Raw genomic sequence first — 15,288 nt, forward strand, 5'->3', positions numbered from 1 at the left:
AGCCCCTCTCTCTCTCTCCCCATCCCCTCCCTCCCTCCGTGTCTCTCTCTCCCCTTCCTCCTCGCCCCCATCCCCCGCACAGGGCGCTGCTGTGCGCCGTGGGAGGGAGGAGCGAGAGACGCGGCGACTGATTCCGCTGCTGCTGCTGCATCGGCCACCGGAGCAGCGCTGAGAACGCGATCATCGCCTTCCTCCTCTGGCTCGCGTGGAGGAGGAGGTACGCCAATGCCGCCTCTCTCTGTCTCTGTGTGTGTGTACACACATCTCTCTCTCTGTCTCGGCGTCTCGCTCTCTCTCTCTCTGTGCGTGTCTCCGTGTGCGAGAGAGATCGGACGGCAGCGCCAAAGTGGCAGCGATGTCCTCGTCTTGACAGATTCCGCTCCCTAGCGGGGGCCGTCGCTCTCGCCTCCTCGCTGACCGCGTGTGGCTGCGCTGGGCTGGCCGCGGTGTGCAACACAGCTGCACAGGGAGAGACAAAGGCGGTCGTGCTGGTGCTGGTCGTGCTGGTGGTGGTGGTGCTGAATCTTCTTCACAAACGAGCCGTGCACATCCACGGGTGCTCGCTCACAGGCGGCGAGAGGCGTCAATGTTTGCAAGCGGCGGGCTTCCATGCGGTGGGGGTCTTTGTCTCTCTCGAGGTGTGTGCAGGTGATAGGGAGCTCTGCACATGCATGTTGCCACGTGTGTGTGCAGGTGACAGGGAGCCCTTTACATACATGTTGCCACACGAGTGTGTGTGTGCAGGTGACAGGGAGCACTGTACATGCATGTTGCCACGTGTGTGTGTGGGCAGGTGATAGGGAAGCTCCGTACATGCATGTTGCCACACACGTGTGTGTGTGCAGGTGACACACAGCTCTGCACATGCATGTTGCCACACGTGTGTGTGTTTGTGTGTGCAGGTGACACACAGCTCTGCACATGCATGTTGCCACACGTGTGTGTGTGTGCAGGTGACAGGGAGCCCCCTACATGCATGTTGCCACACACGTGTGTGTATGTGGTCACGGGCGTGTTGCACTTCGAAACTCGTCGACCCCGAGTTCGATTCCGACTCACAGTCGACACCTCCCCTAGGTCTACTCGACCTCAAATGCGTGCACCTGGTGTAGGGGTGCGTAGTGAACATCGCCACTGGGGAGACAAAGGCGGCCGGGCGTGGTGAGCCTGGGTCTGTGTTGGCGGTGCTCTGTGTAGATGCTCCCCCCCTAGCTTCCCCGTGTGTCTACTACGCATCCCCATCCCCCCTAGGTCCGCTCGGCCTTAAATGAGTACCTGGTGCGGCATCTGTGGGCGGGCGTGGGCCTTAATAGGTGCTCCCTAACAGAACGTTCCCTAATCAGTCGGTTTAAAGGTTATAAGGGGGTTCTTTGTATCTTGAGAGAGATTTAGGGGGCGCTGATGGTTTTGTCGGTGCGTCTCCCCCCCCCCCCCCTTTTAGTCCAAACCTCGCTGTGTTGCAATTCTTGTACACCCACTGACAACCACCGTGTGTCATTACAGTATTAGCAACATTGTGATAGTTGTGGCGGTGTTGTTTCGGGCTCTGGTGACGTTGGTAGTAGTGGTTGATGATCATGATGAAGAGGTCGTGATGATGGTTTTCGGTCTGATGGTAATGGGAGTGGTGGTGTCGTTTTACCCACGGTCATTTTAACTCTGACGGTGGTGGTGGTTATTGTAAGAATGGTGATAGTGGTAATATTGCTGATTGATTTATGCTGATAATGGTTATACAGCCATGGTGATAGAGATATAGTAGTTATGATAATAATGTTGATTATTTAAGTTGATAGTGGTGGTTACGATCTGACCGTGATTATATAATAGAACGTAATAGTACAATGATGCTTGTAATGGTATTTGCAATGATATGATGGTAGGGATGATTCAGAAGGTGTGATGGTGATTGTTATGATGTTTATGGTGATTGTGAATGGTTCTGATGTTATGCTGCCTGGGTTTGATGTGATGGTTATGGTAGTGATTTATATTATATGATGACAGTGGCGTGATGGAGTGGTAACAATCCTAATGGGGAGTGGAAGTGATGCTTACAATGACACATGCTGCTGATGATGAATACCACGCTATTGGTCATCAGATGATTATGGTCCTGGTGAAAGTTTAGGTGATATGATGGTCGTGGTTAATGATTATGCACAGTTACAATTATATAATGATTGTGATGTCTGCCATGATGTGGTCGTGAATATATGATGATGTGATCGTGATGGTTCTTATAATGGTAACAATGATGGTTAATATGGTGATGGTGGTGATGGTGGCTCTGAGCAGATGTGACAGTGTTGTGAAAAGATCAACGGTGAAGATGGTGGTGGCATTGGTGCTGTTGTTCAAGAGATGGAAATGGTTATGATGGCAATGGTGGTGGTGCTGTTGGTGGTTGTGGACTGAGCCCATTGTCATGCCCTCTGGTGTGAGTGGCGTTCCCACGCTACTGAGACGGCAATGTCTAACATCCTCGTGTTCTCCTCGACTCAACAGCAACGAGCCACGCCAGTGTTGGGTAGCCGTTATGATGGAGCTGAAAGGGGCAACACACACACACACACTACCATCTTTGTTTATTAAACGCGTAAATCGCACTTCTCACTCGAGATAAGGCTGCGCAGTATTTGCTGAACTGGGCAATGCGTGGATGCAGTCACGCATTTATTCCGATGTTTAATGCACACGCACGCGAATGCAACATTCTGTTAAATTACATAGCAGGGGAGATTTCGTTGGGAAACGCATCATTTGCAACATTTACATCATGCACGTGCTTGTATCATTTGTGATAACGTGCGCACAATGTTTGCATCATCACAACACACACACACACTACACTTTAGCAAACAACACCTTTGCAACGTATTTTTATTATGCATAGCATCCGCATTTGAAATCCCCGCTTGCATGCACGCAGCAGCCCTTGCTGATGTCAGATAACGCAGTTGACACAAAAGGTGCGTGGCCCAAGCACAAACCGCTACGGTAGGGAATCGATTTGACGTATTTTGACAGCACACACACGTAGAGCGCACACACATGTTATTGTATTTTAGACAGTCGGTTACTGCGCACAAGCAGAGAGGCAAATATCATCCGTGCAGTTTTGCTCGAGCTATTGGATAAATATGCTTAGAAATTAGTTGAATGACCACCAAACAACCACCACCATCACGTCTGGCCGCCTTTGTTTCCCCCACAACAGCCATCGGTGTTGTAATTTATTTAAAGCGGGGGGGGGGGGGTGACCTATATGGGAGAGCTCATTACTGGCCCAGCTAGATGCCACCATGTGACACTGAACAACATTGGTGGGGGATTGATGCCGGGCCACATCAGACATCGTTAGCATATTCTGCAAAACAACTGCTCCACCGCACAAAGACAAAGATAACCCGCATAGCCCTAACCAGATTGTTGGGGCAAGTGCTGTTAGCGAGCACCTATGAAGGCCGGCAACCCACCCGACGAGGGGGTGGGTGGCCAGCACCCGGCCGCCTTTGTCTCTCAAGTGGCGATGATTTTACGCACCGCACCAGGTACTCATTTGAGGCCATTTGAGGCCGAGTCGACCCAGGGGAGACCCAGGACTGGTTCAAATAATCGTCACCGGTGTTGGCCGTGAGCGGGCATCGAACTTGGGTCACCGGGTTCGTAGCACAACGCACTACCGCTCCCCGCGCTCTACCGCACACAAACTCACACAAGCATACGCGCATCATTAGTTGCTTGCAATATTGGTAACCAATACAAGCCAAAGATCCCCCGTATAGCCTTGTTCTCCCCAGTGGCAATGTTTACACACTGCAGCAGGTACACACACTCGCACAGACGCATTTGCAGAATTGCTCTCAGTACACCTTCTTAGCTGCAGTGTTTCTGGCATGGCTGCCTGTCATGAGCAAATGTGGTTTGTACATTCAATAGGTATTGTATGCCTTCATGTGGGCCTATGTAGGTTTGATATGAGTACAGAAATACCCCGATTTACGTCTTCCCCCCGTTTACGTCGTTTCACAAATACCTCGTCGCTTCAATGCCGCTACCTGATTTGCATCATCTCGACCCACACTCACGTCGCTGGCAGCATCGTCCGTCTTTTCTCGTTATCCGTCGCCTCTCAGCCTTCGCCTCCCCCCCTACCCTCTGAATCGCTTTGATTCACGTCGTTTTGTTATTGGTCGTCGCACATTTCAGGAACGTATCCCCGACGTTAACCGGGGTTTTTGCTGTACTATGTAATCCCAACACAGCACATCAAAAACAAGGATTGTTGTTTGAAGAAATAAAAAGCAGGTATGAATATCCGGTACAGTTTCAACAAATGCTCATAAAAGCGGCCAATCTTTTCCCACGGTTCTGCCCGATGAGAAGCAGCGTCACTGGCAGTGTGTGTGAGACGCTATAGGTGCTCGTTAACAGTACTTGCCCCAAAAGTCTGTTAAGGCTACACGGGGAATCTTTGTCTTTGTTTGGAGAGTTGTGAGGAGCGGTAGTGCAGTGGTTAGCATGCTGCGGGACGAACCTGGTGACCCGAGTTCGATTCTCGCTCACGGACAACACCAGTGACGATTGCCTAAACCGGTCCTGGGCCTCCCCTATATCGATTCAGTAACTGGTGTCGTGTGTAATTATCGCCACTAGGGAGACAAAGGCGGTCGGGCGTGATGCAGGCCACCCACCCACATCCACGCATCCTGCCGTTCATAGGTGCTCGCTAACAGCACTTGTCCCAACAGTCTGTTTAAGGGGTCTTTTTTGCTGTGCAGAGTGGAATGGTGAAGATGGACTGAAGCATGCTGTCCTACCCTCTGGGTCTGCCTACAGATGATCGCCGTCTAGCTCTGGGGGAAAGTCGAGGCCAATTTGCAGAATACCCTAATACTATTGCACATTACATAACCACGGGTGTTAATGCCATTGTTCGGAACACTAGTTTTGATTCAATGGTATGTCAATTGCAGCACTATATTCGATGTTTTCGTAGTGACGCCAATACGAATGCCCATTATGATTGCAGTAATTGTAAGAAAGAGCACGAGAGATTTGTTCGGTAAAAACTATGTCGCGAAAGTTGTAACTTTTTACAAATCTGGGATGTGATTTGACTACGAGCAAAGAAGGCGTTAAAGGTTATTCAAGCACTCGCTTCACAGGAGGTAGTGCACTGTTTTTGATGCACAGTTTATATTTGTTTAAACAGAGATGAGCTTTACAATGCATTCATTCCTCATCAATGACTTTGGCAAATGTACATTGCATAAACAGAGCAATGCAGTGTACTATTAAACGACTGTGTATCACAGCATACAGTTGATCACACTTTATCTCTGTGCACGATTGTGTGGCATGACACGTGCTGTGATATTATTCTACAACGTGTATTGTGTGTATTGCTGCTAGATCGCAAGTGCCGTGATATGCAATTCGACAATAGATAAACAGACGTGGACCTGAATCGCCTCTTCAAAGTGAAATGCTCTCGCATTTGAGTTCACCAGCCTGTGAAGGTCATCTTGCACAAAGTGGTTTTGCGGTGGGATTTGTTTAAGGTGACACGTGTTTGACCCGTTTCCACTGAGTTGTTGAGAGGACTGGCCCCTTTAATGCGGTCATGAGACTCAAAAGATAAAAAAAACCTCGTCGACAGTTTTCCTGCTTTTGAAGAAATGCTTTGCGAAAACACTGCTCCAGAAACCCCTTCGAGGCTGATGGACCCAAAACGAGATTTGAATGTATCTTCACGTGGTGAAACAAGAACCCTCATGAACACACAACCCTGTTTTTATTTTAGAATGCACAAATCCACCAAGACGGTACATGAAATGTGTTGTACCACGCTGCTGTACTGTGCTGAATGAGCCCCCTTCGTGTCCGTGGGTAGCTCTCGCGTGCAACATCAGGAAACTCGACAAAATTTGTTTTAGCAGGCCACAATCTCCTGGTGAAAGTCAAAAGAAGTCTAGAGTTTGCCTGCTTAAAACAAATGCTGCTGAGAAACTCTGGCCCAGGAAGGTCACGCACTGATGGACCAACCATTTAGACCCCTTTCTGTCCGCTCAAAACATTCTTCAGAATATTGTACACGTACAGTGTATAGCGCACACTAGTATGTGTGGCTTATAGCTATGTAGATACAGGCGTAGCCCTGAAATGTCTTGCTCACGCCACTGCTGGCAGAAGGGCATCCACCAGAGGGAATTTTAGGGAGCCCCTCTAGAGGGCATTTTGGAAGAGGTGGAAGTACCCACAATGTACCTCACTACATACGATCTGCCACTCAACTAACTGGTGTACCTGTTTACCCTTTCCCGCTCCGATGACGTGCGTGTACGTCATCACTTTCTCTTCTGATTCCGTTCCTTTGACATACGTGTAAGTCGTCCGAATGAGCACTATAAAAAAACGAAAATAAAATAACTTTATCGGTAATGAGGCTCCCACGAGGCCATGCGGGAGGGCGTGTGAAACAGTTTGGCGCCGGCTATCGTAGAGTGCGGTCATGTCGCTACAGTTCTCAGCGGTGAGTACAATGTCTTTAAAAACAACGGCGCTACGCCTCTAAATAAAATGAACGCTAACCGCTTGCGCGTTCCGAGATTCAGTGGCAAACGGGACACCCACCCTGCGAGTTTCAGATGTCTCGGAATGGGTTATTCGATGGGTGGACAGAGGTGGGGGGGGGCGGTTTAAAAAATGTGCCTCCTTTTGTCACCTGCTGCAGGGTGGGATTGGGACCGGTGACCTCTGGATTGCAAGTCCAGTGTGCTAACCGGTACAACGCGGCTGTATATCCCGGTGGTTTACGTAACAGCACATTAATTAATTCGGAGGTGGCCGGGGGGGGGGGGGCACAGCGGTAGGTGCACGTGAGATTCTGGGTTTGTGCCTTGGCAGCCACCCATAGATTAAACTGGTATTTCAAATGTAGCGAGATCATCATGGACTCAGCCTGGAGTTTAAAAAAATAAGTTGTTGTTTTCACTTAAGTTGGCTTCTTTACAGGGCCCCAAGAATTATAAAAGGCTGTTCACAAGCAATGAACATTCTTTTCAAGGAATGTGGAGAGTGCCCCTCGTGAATAAAGAGGCTTAATGAAGTAAGTTTAGATGTACTTCTGTGACATTATCTCAGAGGGCCATTCTCTGATGCAAGATGATGAACTCTGCATACTGCGAGCATTCCAAATGGTTATTTATCCTCCTCGTGACGTGACGACAAGAGCGCAGTTGAAATATATTACATTTATACTGGGGGTAAAAGCAATGCTTAGAAGAAAAGAAAAAAAACGTTAGCTTTTGTTTTACTGAGATAGAGGTGAGGTTTAGGGCCCCTCTGGCCCCTCCCGCCCCCAATCACACTACCAGACGACCCTCGTGTCAAACCTGGCACCCTGCTGCATCCCTGAAGCGTGGTCTCAGAACGGTCACCTTTCTCTTGAGCTGCCCGTCAAACCGATCGCCGCGTGTGGGCTGTTGTAACGCCCTCGTGGTGTTTTCCGTGCACCCTATGCTGATTTATCCGATTGGCAGGGTAATTAATCAGAGAACAAAGGAGGCTTTATTGGTTCCGTCCACAATCAATGGATGTGACATCTCTAATTGATTCCTTTGTGAGAGCCCATCGACTCGTTAAGATAGCATGTTCCATTTCTTAACGGGGAACGGCGGAAGACGCAAGGCCAGGGGTTCGGGGCGCAAAAAATATTTGTGCGTAAATAATTTTCCACCACCGACTTGGGAGCGCGGATAAAGATTACCGCCACTCAAGGCTTTGATTGAGCGTGTTCCCTAATGCAGGCAATTGTCTCATTTTCTTACACAGCTGCCCACTCCCGATGACTCCCCTCGCAGTGATATCACTCCTCAAGCGTGGCATCATCACTGCCTGATGGTGCCACGGCAGCATACATGAACACAGTGACTGGCCCATGTGGTGGTGGTGGTTGGTGTGGCTGTTCGCGTTGCTTCTAGGCACGCTGGATCAGTGCCCTGGTGAGGGCGTGTAAGCCATTTTTAACATTGCAATTTGAATGTCAGCTGTGTTATGTTTTTTACGTGACAGCTTTAAGTGAGTATTTATAATATAGATGTGGCCAGGTGGCTCGAGAGGCAAATGTCCGCTGTGAGATTGACAGCACTGTGAGATCCTGGGTTCAAATGTATACAGCCACCCGCGATTAAACCAGATGCTCAAGGGTATCAACTTAATGTAGTTGCTCGTTTCAGCTTTGTCTACAATTGACTGCAATGAGAATCACGTGACTTTTTGTATTTTTTTACTCGATTTGGGAGCACCCTGTAATGCTGGATAAGAGCAGTCCACTGCTGTGACGAGTATAGTATTTGTGCTTTTGTCACCTTGTGAGGCATGGCATGATCTGACATTCTACTTGCTGTTATAGTTGAAGGCGAAGGTTTACCACTCCATGGCATGATGCAATTAGCACGATTGGAATATAATTCATGATGCTACAATACAAAAAAACATTAACATGCAATCATTAAGAAACACGAATCACAATTTACACTATGAGATCTCTTTTACCAGTGGCAAAATATAATAGTAGGTTTTTACCCTTTTAACTGGTACAAAACTGACACCTTTATTCAAGGCATCATGTTTGCAATGACCACAACACAAGTAGTCAAAAAAGCAAACAAAAAGAAGCAACTCTGATAAGGATGATAATATGCACTGTCCTTGAAGTTGATTGGCCCACACCCGAGACGGCTTTCTTTAGAGCCTAGTCCCCATTGGTGTAGGGCCAGATGACACCAGAAGGCGTACAACTCAAACACAGTGCAATATCAGAGTATTGAGAGCTCGGGGTAAGCATTTACACTATGAGATCTCTTTTACCAGTGGCAAAATATAATAGTAGGTTTTTACCCTTTTAACTGGTACAAAACTGACACCTTTATTCAAGGCATCATGTTTGCAATGACCACAACACAAGTAGTCAAAAAAGCAAACAAAAAGAAGCAACTCTGATAAGGATGATAATATGCACTGTCCTTGAAGTTGATTGGCCCACACCCGAGACGGCTTTCTTTAGAGCCTAGTCTTTTTGTTTGCTTTTTTGACTACTTGTGTTGTGGTCATTGCAAACATGATGCCTTGAATAAAGGTGTCAGTTTTGTACCAGTTAAAAGGGTAAAAACCTACTATTAGAATCACAATTTGTTTTTTTATTCTATATACTGTAGTAAGATGCAAATTTAAGAATGCTCTTCTGAAATAAATTTTATAATATGGCAAAATATTTAAACCCACTTTGGTTTGTCCTCAACCCTCCTCAAGCCATGGGTTTCCAAAAACACTCTAAAGTGACACATGTCTTTTCTCTGTGCTAACGCGTTAAGCGTGTGCAATTTCACGAGACCATCATTCAGGCCACTTGAATGGGCACAGCAGGGGGACATCTTGTGGCGCGATTCCAGCCAATAAAAAGTTATAAACCGAAGCATTTCATGATTATAATGCCCCCCACCCTGGCTCGTGTGGGTGAACTGTAGTCACAAACCACAGGCCATAGAACTTTGATGGGCCCATTTAAAATGTGTTTATTTACACATTGTGGCTCATTGGCAACAAACAACACAATCAGAACACACGACTCTTCTCTCTCCATCTGTCAACCGCTTCCCCATGAAAGTGATTGCATCACTGTAGGGTGTTCGAGTAATTATTACAATGCAGTGTATTGTATTTCTCGTGAAACAACAAATAGCGGTTCTTTGTTAATCAGCTGCTTGGTGAAAGCATTGATCACGGGGGGGTTCATCACACTGGGGGTAGTTGGTTTTGGCGCATTGGGGTGCCCCGGTTGAGAGATTATTCGCCACTCATGTTAGCCATGGCCGGGAATCAAAATTTCGGTTAACCCCCTTTGTTTTTACTGCGTCGTTGCTATAAACCACTGTGCCACGTTAACCCCATTACCTCTCGTCCGTGCCAACGTATGTGAGGACTGTGCTCTCTGCTGTACTGCGTTCAATGAGACCGCTGCGAGGATGCATTGTGCCAACGTCTCTGAGCAGATGTTGTTTTTCACCGGTCATAATACGGGAGCGGCTGATGAAGGAAAATCTGACGATGCGACTAACAACATCAACTCAGTTTGACCCTGTAAAGTGGACCTATTAGTCAGCCTTCTCATAGTCTGTAAGTACAATCAATGCAAGTACTGTACTCTGCTGCCACTTGTTCTAAAAACGCAGTCTTGTTTCCCCACTGCCCCCATGGGTTAATGTGCAGATTAAATAGATAGCAGCGCTCAAAAGAAATTGAAGTATTCAAGATCTTGTATCAGGAATATCCTATCGTCTGGTACACTGTGAAGACAACGTAATCCTCTAGGATCTATCTCTTTACATTCGGCACTGCATAAACTCACGTACTGAATTATATGCAATGGCCTGTAGTATCATTTTATAATACTGTAAATACCTTATACTTAATTGCTATTTATACAAGCTAATGCGTAGTACGATTTGTGCGCATGTATGTGTGTATTTGTAGCACCTATTTCGATGCTGATAGTACAAATGAAATAGAATGAATGGGAAAAATGTTCAACTATGTCTGTGCGTTCTCTGTCAGTGGTTAATTAGATGGGAGAAGTGGAGCCAGCTTCTGTGTGCTTGCAGATTAATGACCTACAGTATTTAGTTGCAATTTTAAAGGCTAAAGATAGGGGCACATGCGTTTAATCATTTCTACAATGCTTTAAAGTTTAACTTGCGAGCTGTGTTTCATTATGTCTTTATTACAGCTTACTTATCGCCAGTAGATGCCAATAACCCGTCGTAACATGCGATAGCGATCAATAAATGTCCTTTGCCTAAGCAGTCGAGTGCCCATTAAGATGCATTACTGTTGGAAGTAGACTTGAATACCATCTGGTCAATTATGGATACATTCTGCATGCTATATATTTACAACAGGATAATAGGAATATGCTGTTTAATGGTTTGATGTATAGTATCCATGTTTGTGATCCATACGTCAAAGCATGTACGACGTATTCATAATCATTTCGTAAATACTTCTGAGGACACTTCAAAAACACGCTGTATCGCAGGTGTTTTAACACAAGGTGTGTTTCATTCAGGAGCTTTAATCGTGGAATGTTTCGTGCATAATGGGATTCACGCTGCAGATTAATCGTATTATCTGCTATTTTTTGTTTGTGGATAAGCGGTAGAAATTTGCCAGTAACATCTTGGGTAATGTTCGTCCCCCACATCGCTATTAATAATTGGAGATCTACTTTTTAACCAAATTGCACGGGATGCACCAGGTCTCTTCAGATCTTGGAAGCAAAGCAGGTAAAGATCCTGGATAGTGCTTGGATGGGTGACTGACATACACAAACACTGCAGGATCATGTCGTAGACACCACTTCCAAATTGTACTGTACGTCTATTCTCTCATGGTCTAGGACTTGACGATGTCGTCAACCCACACTGCTCAGCGTGGTGAGGTACGGTCAAAAACCCCCACCACTCGTGCGGCGTGGGGAGGCCTTCATCCAGCAGTGGATGTACATGTACATAGTACAGGAAGGTATTAGCATCCATGCCAGTGGTTGGCAAACTGTGGCCCGCGGGCTTGCATGTGTCCCCTGGTGCCCCTCGTGGTGGCCTGGTCTCAGTGGGACTCCAGTTGATGTATTGGGTCACGGTTAGTGGACAAGCACAATGTCAAGCTTGTGGGCCACGGGGGTTATGTGGCCCATTAACTCGTCTGGGTTGCCCATCACTGATCTATGCTCCATTTTAGTCAATTGCAAAAAATAACACTGCAGTCCATTGCATAGTCCTTGTATGGCGCAGAGCCCGTTGACACTTGAGATAATATTGTAGTGCCACCTTGTAGCATAGGTGTTAGGAACAATTCTTCACACCGTTTATAAAAATAATATTATGCCACTTATTATTAAAAAACAATGCTACGTTCTATTTAAATGCCACACTCGAGAACAAAGTGATCCAGTCTCGTTTGTCCCCATGAAAGTATTTTCCCCCATGTTTTGTGATCAAACGATCACCAGCATACAGTACTTTTCCCATGCAGTGCACATTAGATAAGAAGACGATAAACACACGATCATCAATGGTGAATGGGAAGACATGGGGAGGTATTGCAGATTTACTTGACCAAATGCAATGGCATCGAGTAAAGGAAAATCCCAATTACTGCATTAAAGCAGTGACAGTTATCCATATATTCACCTATTCATAGTTATTTTTTCCTTGGATTGTTAATATGGCTGATCATATTACAGTACTGTGGAGCAGAACTCATCCACAACTCCGATTATTTGCAGAAGCTATAGCTCCTCTTATGCCTGTCTATTTTTCATGTTATCCACCCACGGTTATATATGGGCTCTCCTATCCTGCATTGTTGTTATATATGCAAGATGAAGAATGGCTTCCTTTTATCCACACATTTTTTTGCAGATAAGTGGAATGTCGTGACAAATTTATCCGAATACCTATCGGTTATCCGCAACATCGATTCACGGATAAGCGGAGTAAACTCGCAGATAACATCACGGATAATAGAGTCTGCAATGTTCAGCGCCCACATCACTGCGGTTAAGAGGAGTGTTGTGTTACTCTACTTTCCTAACGATCAAACATCCACCCCCCACCATACAATATGAATTTCAACCATTTTAACATTGCAAAGCGAAACCCAAAAATGCTTTTACTTCGCTAAAACAATCTGTTATAAAGGCCTTTAACAGTAAGCACACTTATATAACGCTTCCCAAAAAAAACTCTCTGCTGACCTCGCCTGAATTCCTGCCCGGAAAGGTGCGTCTTCCCCGGGTCAGTAACTAGGCCATGGGGGGTGGGGACTGGTGGGGAGGGGGGCGATTTGCAGTTTGTACTGTTCTGACCACAGGAATTTTTTAAAACTTGGATTTGTTGTCGTTTAGTACCTCTATAGTTTGCAGCCCATTCCCGGGTTTATTGTGGTTGGCACTAATGAGAACACTGTCTTGGAAAACGTAATTCCAGTTTACTGAAATTGAAGGTGCTAATTAGTTTTATCTGCCATGGACAGGACCAATTTGCCGTGGAAGCTCGTACACAATGCTGACCCTATTGTTTGTGTGCACTGCATATGTGCTGAGATTCAATGAAATTGCCTTAAAGATTAATTGCTTTAAATGTCGAGGAGTAGCGTTAGGCAAATCGTGTGAAGAAAAAGCCTCAGCATCTTCCCGTTAAAGCCACAGTGATTGTCGCATGGATCGGTGCCAATATCCTTCGGCGTCCTTGAGAGACGGTGGTGAGAATTCCACATTTGTATGGCAGTGGCCAGTCTCCCTACAAAACAGCTGCGTTTGAGACGGAACAAAAAAAAATCAGCTTCGGCACTGTACCGTCACACGCATTGAACATGAAAAAAAACCCTCCTCAATGTGCAGCGTACTGAGAGCTCCACACAATCGGAGGTGGCAACAGGAAACGGTGCAGTGATTTTGGGAGCATCCTGTCTGTCAGACCGTTAAACACTGTATTCTGGAAGCTTCACTCACACAACACACACGTCCCCATGTCCTCTACACACGTAGACGCACACACACACAAACATCACCAGGTCACCTTGCACACAAACACCCACAAACCCATGTCCTCTCAATGCATGCCATTCCCCCACCCAAAGAAAAACAAAGATCCTGTATGACCTTTAGCAGACTTGGGGGGCAAACGCTGTTGGCGAGCAGCAACTAAGAAGGTCGGCACGGCACACGAGGGGGGTGGGTGGCCAGCAACCACGCCCGGCCGCCTTTGTCTCCCCCAGTGGCAATGTTACCACACCGCACCAGGTACTCATTTGAGGCCGAGTCGACCTAGGGGAAGAGGCCCAGGACCGGGTCGCCGGGGTTCGTAGCGCAGCTACCGCTCTCACACCCACCCATACACTCAGAAACTTCACTCTGTGCCTCTAACACAACCTCCCTGTGGCCCCACAACGAATACGCACCAAGTGGGCCCCATGTCTCCACACACAAACACACCAATGTGCTCCTGAGACACCCGCCACACACGACATACACTTGGTAGGCGTGTGCCCAGTCAACATAGAAACGTTGGGCTATTGTTGGGCCAATGCTTTCCGACCACATCCCAACTTTTGGCCCAAATTTTCACGTTTATAATAGTTTTTTTGTTGTTGGGTTAGATCGCGTAAATATATAAATGTGTTGTCACGTAAACAGAACATCCCAATTCGTTTCTAGTACAGCACACCGGTGTGTGGGAGAGTAAATCCACAACATTTCCAATCTTGAGTTTGACGTTTCGCCAGTAATTACAACTAGAATCATGCGGCAGCCATATTTGTGGAGAAATCCTAGTGTTTAGTTATTTTTCACGTTTACTGGGTAGAATCGCTTCCCTGATATTCAATGAGTTATGATTCAGGATTGCAATTTGATTGAGATGATGTATAATTGTCTATTGTTTGTTGCGGTATTTTTACCTTTGTACAATTTCCATATTGTGATACTCGTGGCGACGTTAGTACGAGTAATTTGCATAAAGTTTGCGTCAATCATGAATAATTGATTGCAGCTATTTAATGATTCAAGGCGCGCATCGTAAGCATAAGAATCGAATTTAATAAGCTGAATCAATGTATTGTTCCATGCCTCGCCCTTAATCGCATCCGTAAAAAAAATCACTAGAACTCCTCATATCCGCAATGATATGGGGGATGAATATAATTTATCCTCTAATCCGTGATATTACCAGCAATCCGCTCCGCCAATCTGCTAACACTTGCATTTGATAGAATACATTTTACCGGTGAACTCCACTAGTCTGGAGTCGTGATGTAATTTGCCAAAGTGCAGACTGGGAAAAGGGCCGGTTCAAGATCGGCGGATAACCATCGTCCACCTGTCCGCAAAAAAATGTGGATTATAGGGAGAACGTTTCGCAAACTATTGACACGCACTGTGTTTGCAACACAGCGGGTGTACTGCACGTGCATGGGCAGCGCGCTGGCAGCAGAAGAGTTAAATTACCATCTTAAACGATGACATTTCCATGCTGTGGAATGGAAATTTGTATGCATGGATGTTGAACTTCCTGCACACCGTACGTAGCTAACCGTGCTAATCTGAGGTGCGGGGAGGGGGAAAGGACAAGAAACTAAACACAAAAAGCAGTTCTAAAGCAATGAGTTTTCAATCTAGATTTGAAAGTGGAGAGCTCCAATGGCTTCCTAAACACATTCCTGCGG

The 15,288-nt window shown here is 46.4% G+C and overlaps 1 protein-coding gene across 4 annotated transcripts in view; it reads left to right on the forward strand.

The window, feature by feature from the left end:
* The window catches only part of CDK17 (cyclin dependent kinase 17), a 135,083-nt gene continuing 119,795 nt past the window's right edge, over window positions 1–15,288 (forward strand). The window contains exon 1 of one of the 4 annotated variants that reach the window (XM_061563070.1): window positions 1–217. The gene's annotated coding sequence lies outside the window, so the exon portion shown is untranslated. Of the gene's footprint in view, window positions 218–441; window positions 639–15,288 lie in introns of those variants that run through there. The other 3 variants (XM_061563073.1, XM_061563072.1, XM_061563071.1) reach the window with 3 other exon arrangements.

The sequence above is a fragment of the Lethenteron reissneri genome, chromosome 30 (genome assembly GCF_015708825.2).
Source record: "Lethenteron reissneri isolate LAM-NWPU_2019-01 chromosome 30, ASM1570882v1, whole genome shotgun sequence".
In the NCBI taxonomy this organism is placed as follows: Eukaryota; Metazoa; Chordata; class Hyperoartia; order Petromyzontiformes; family Petromyzontidae; genus Lethenteron; species Lethenteron reissneri.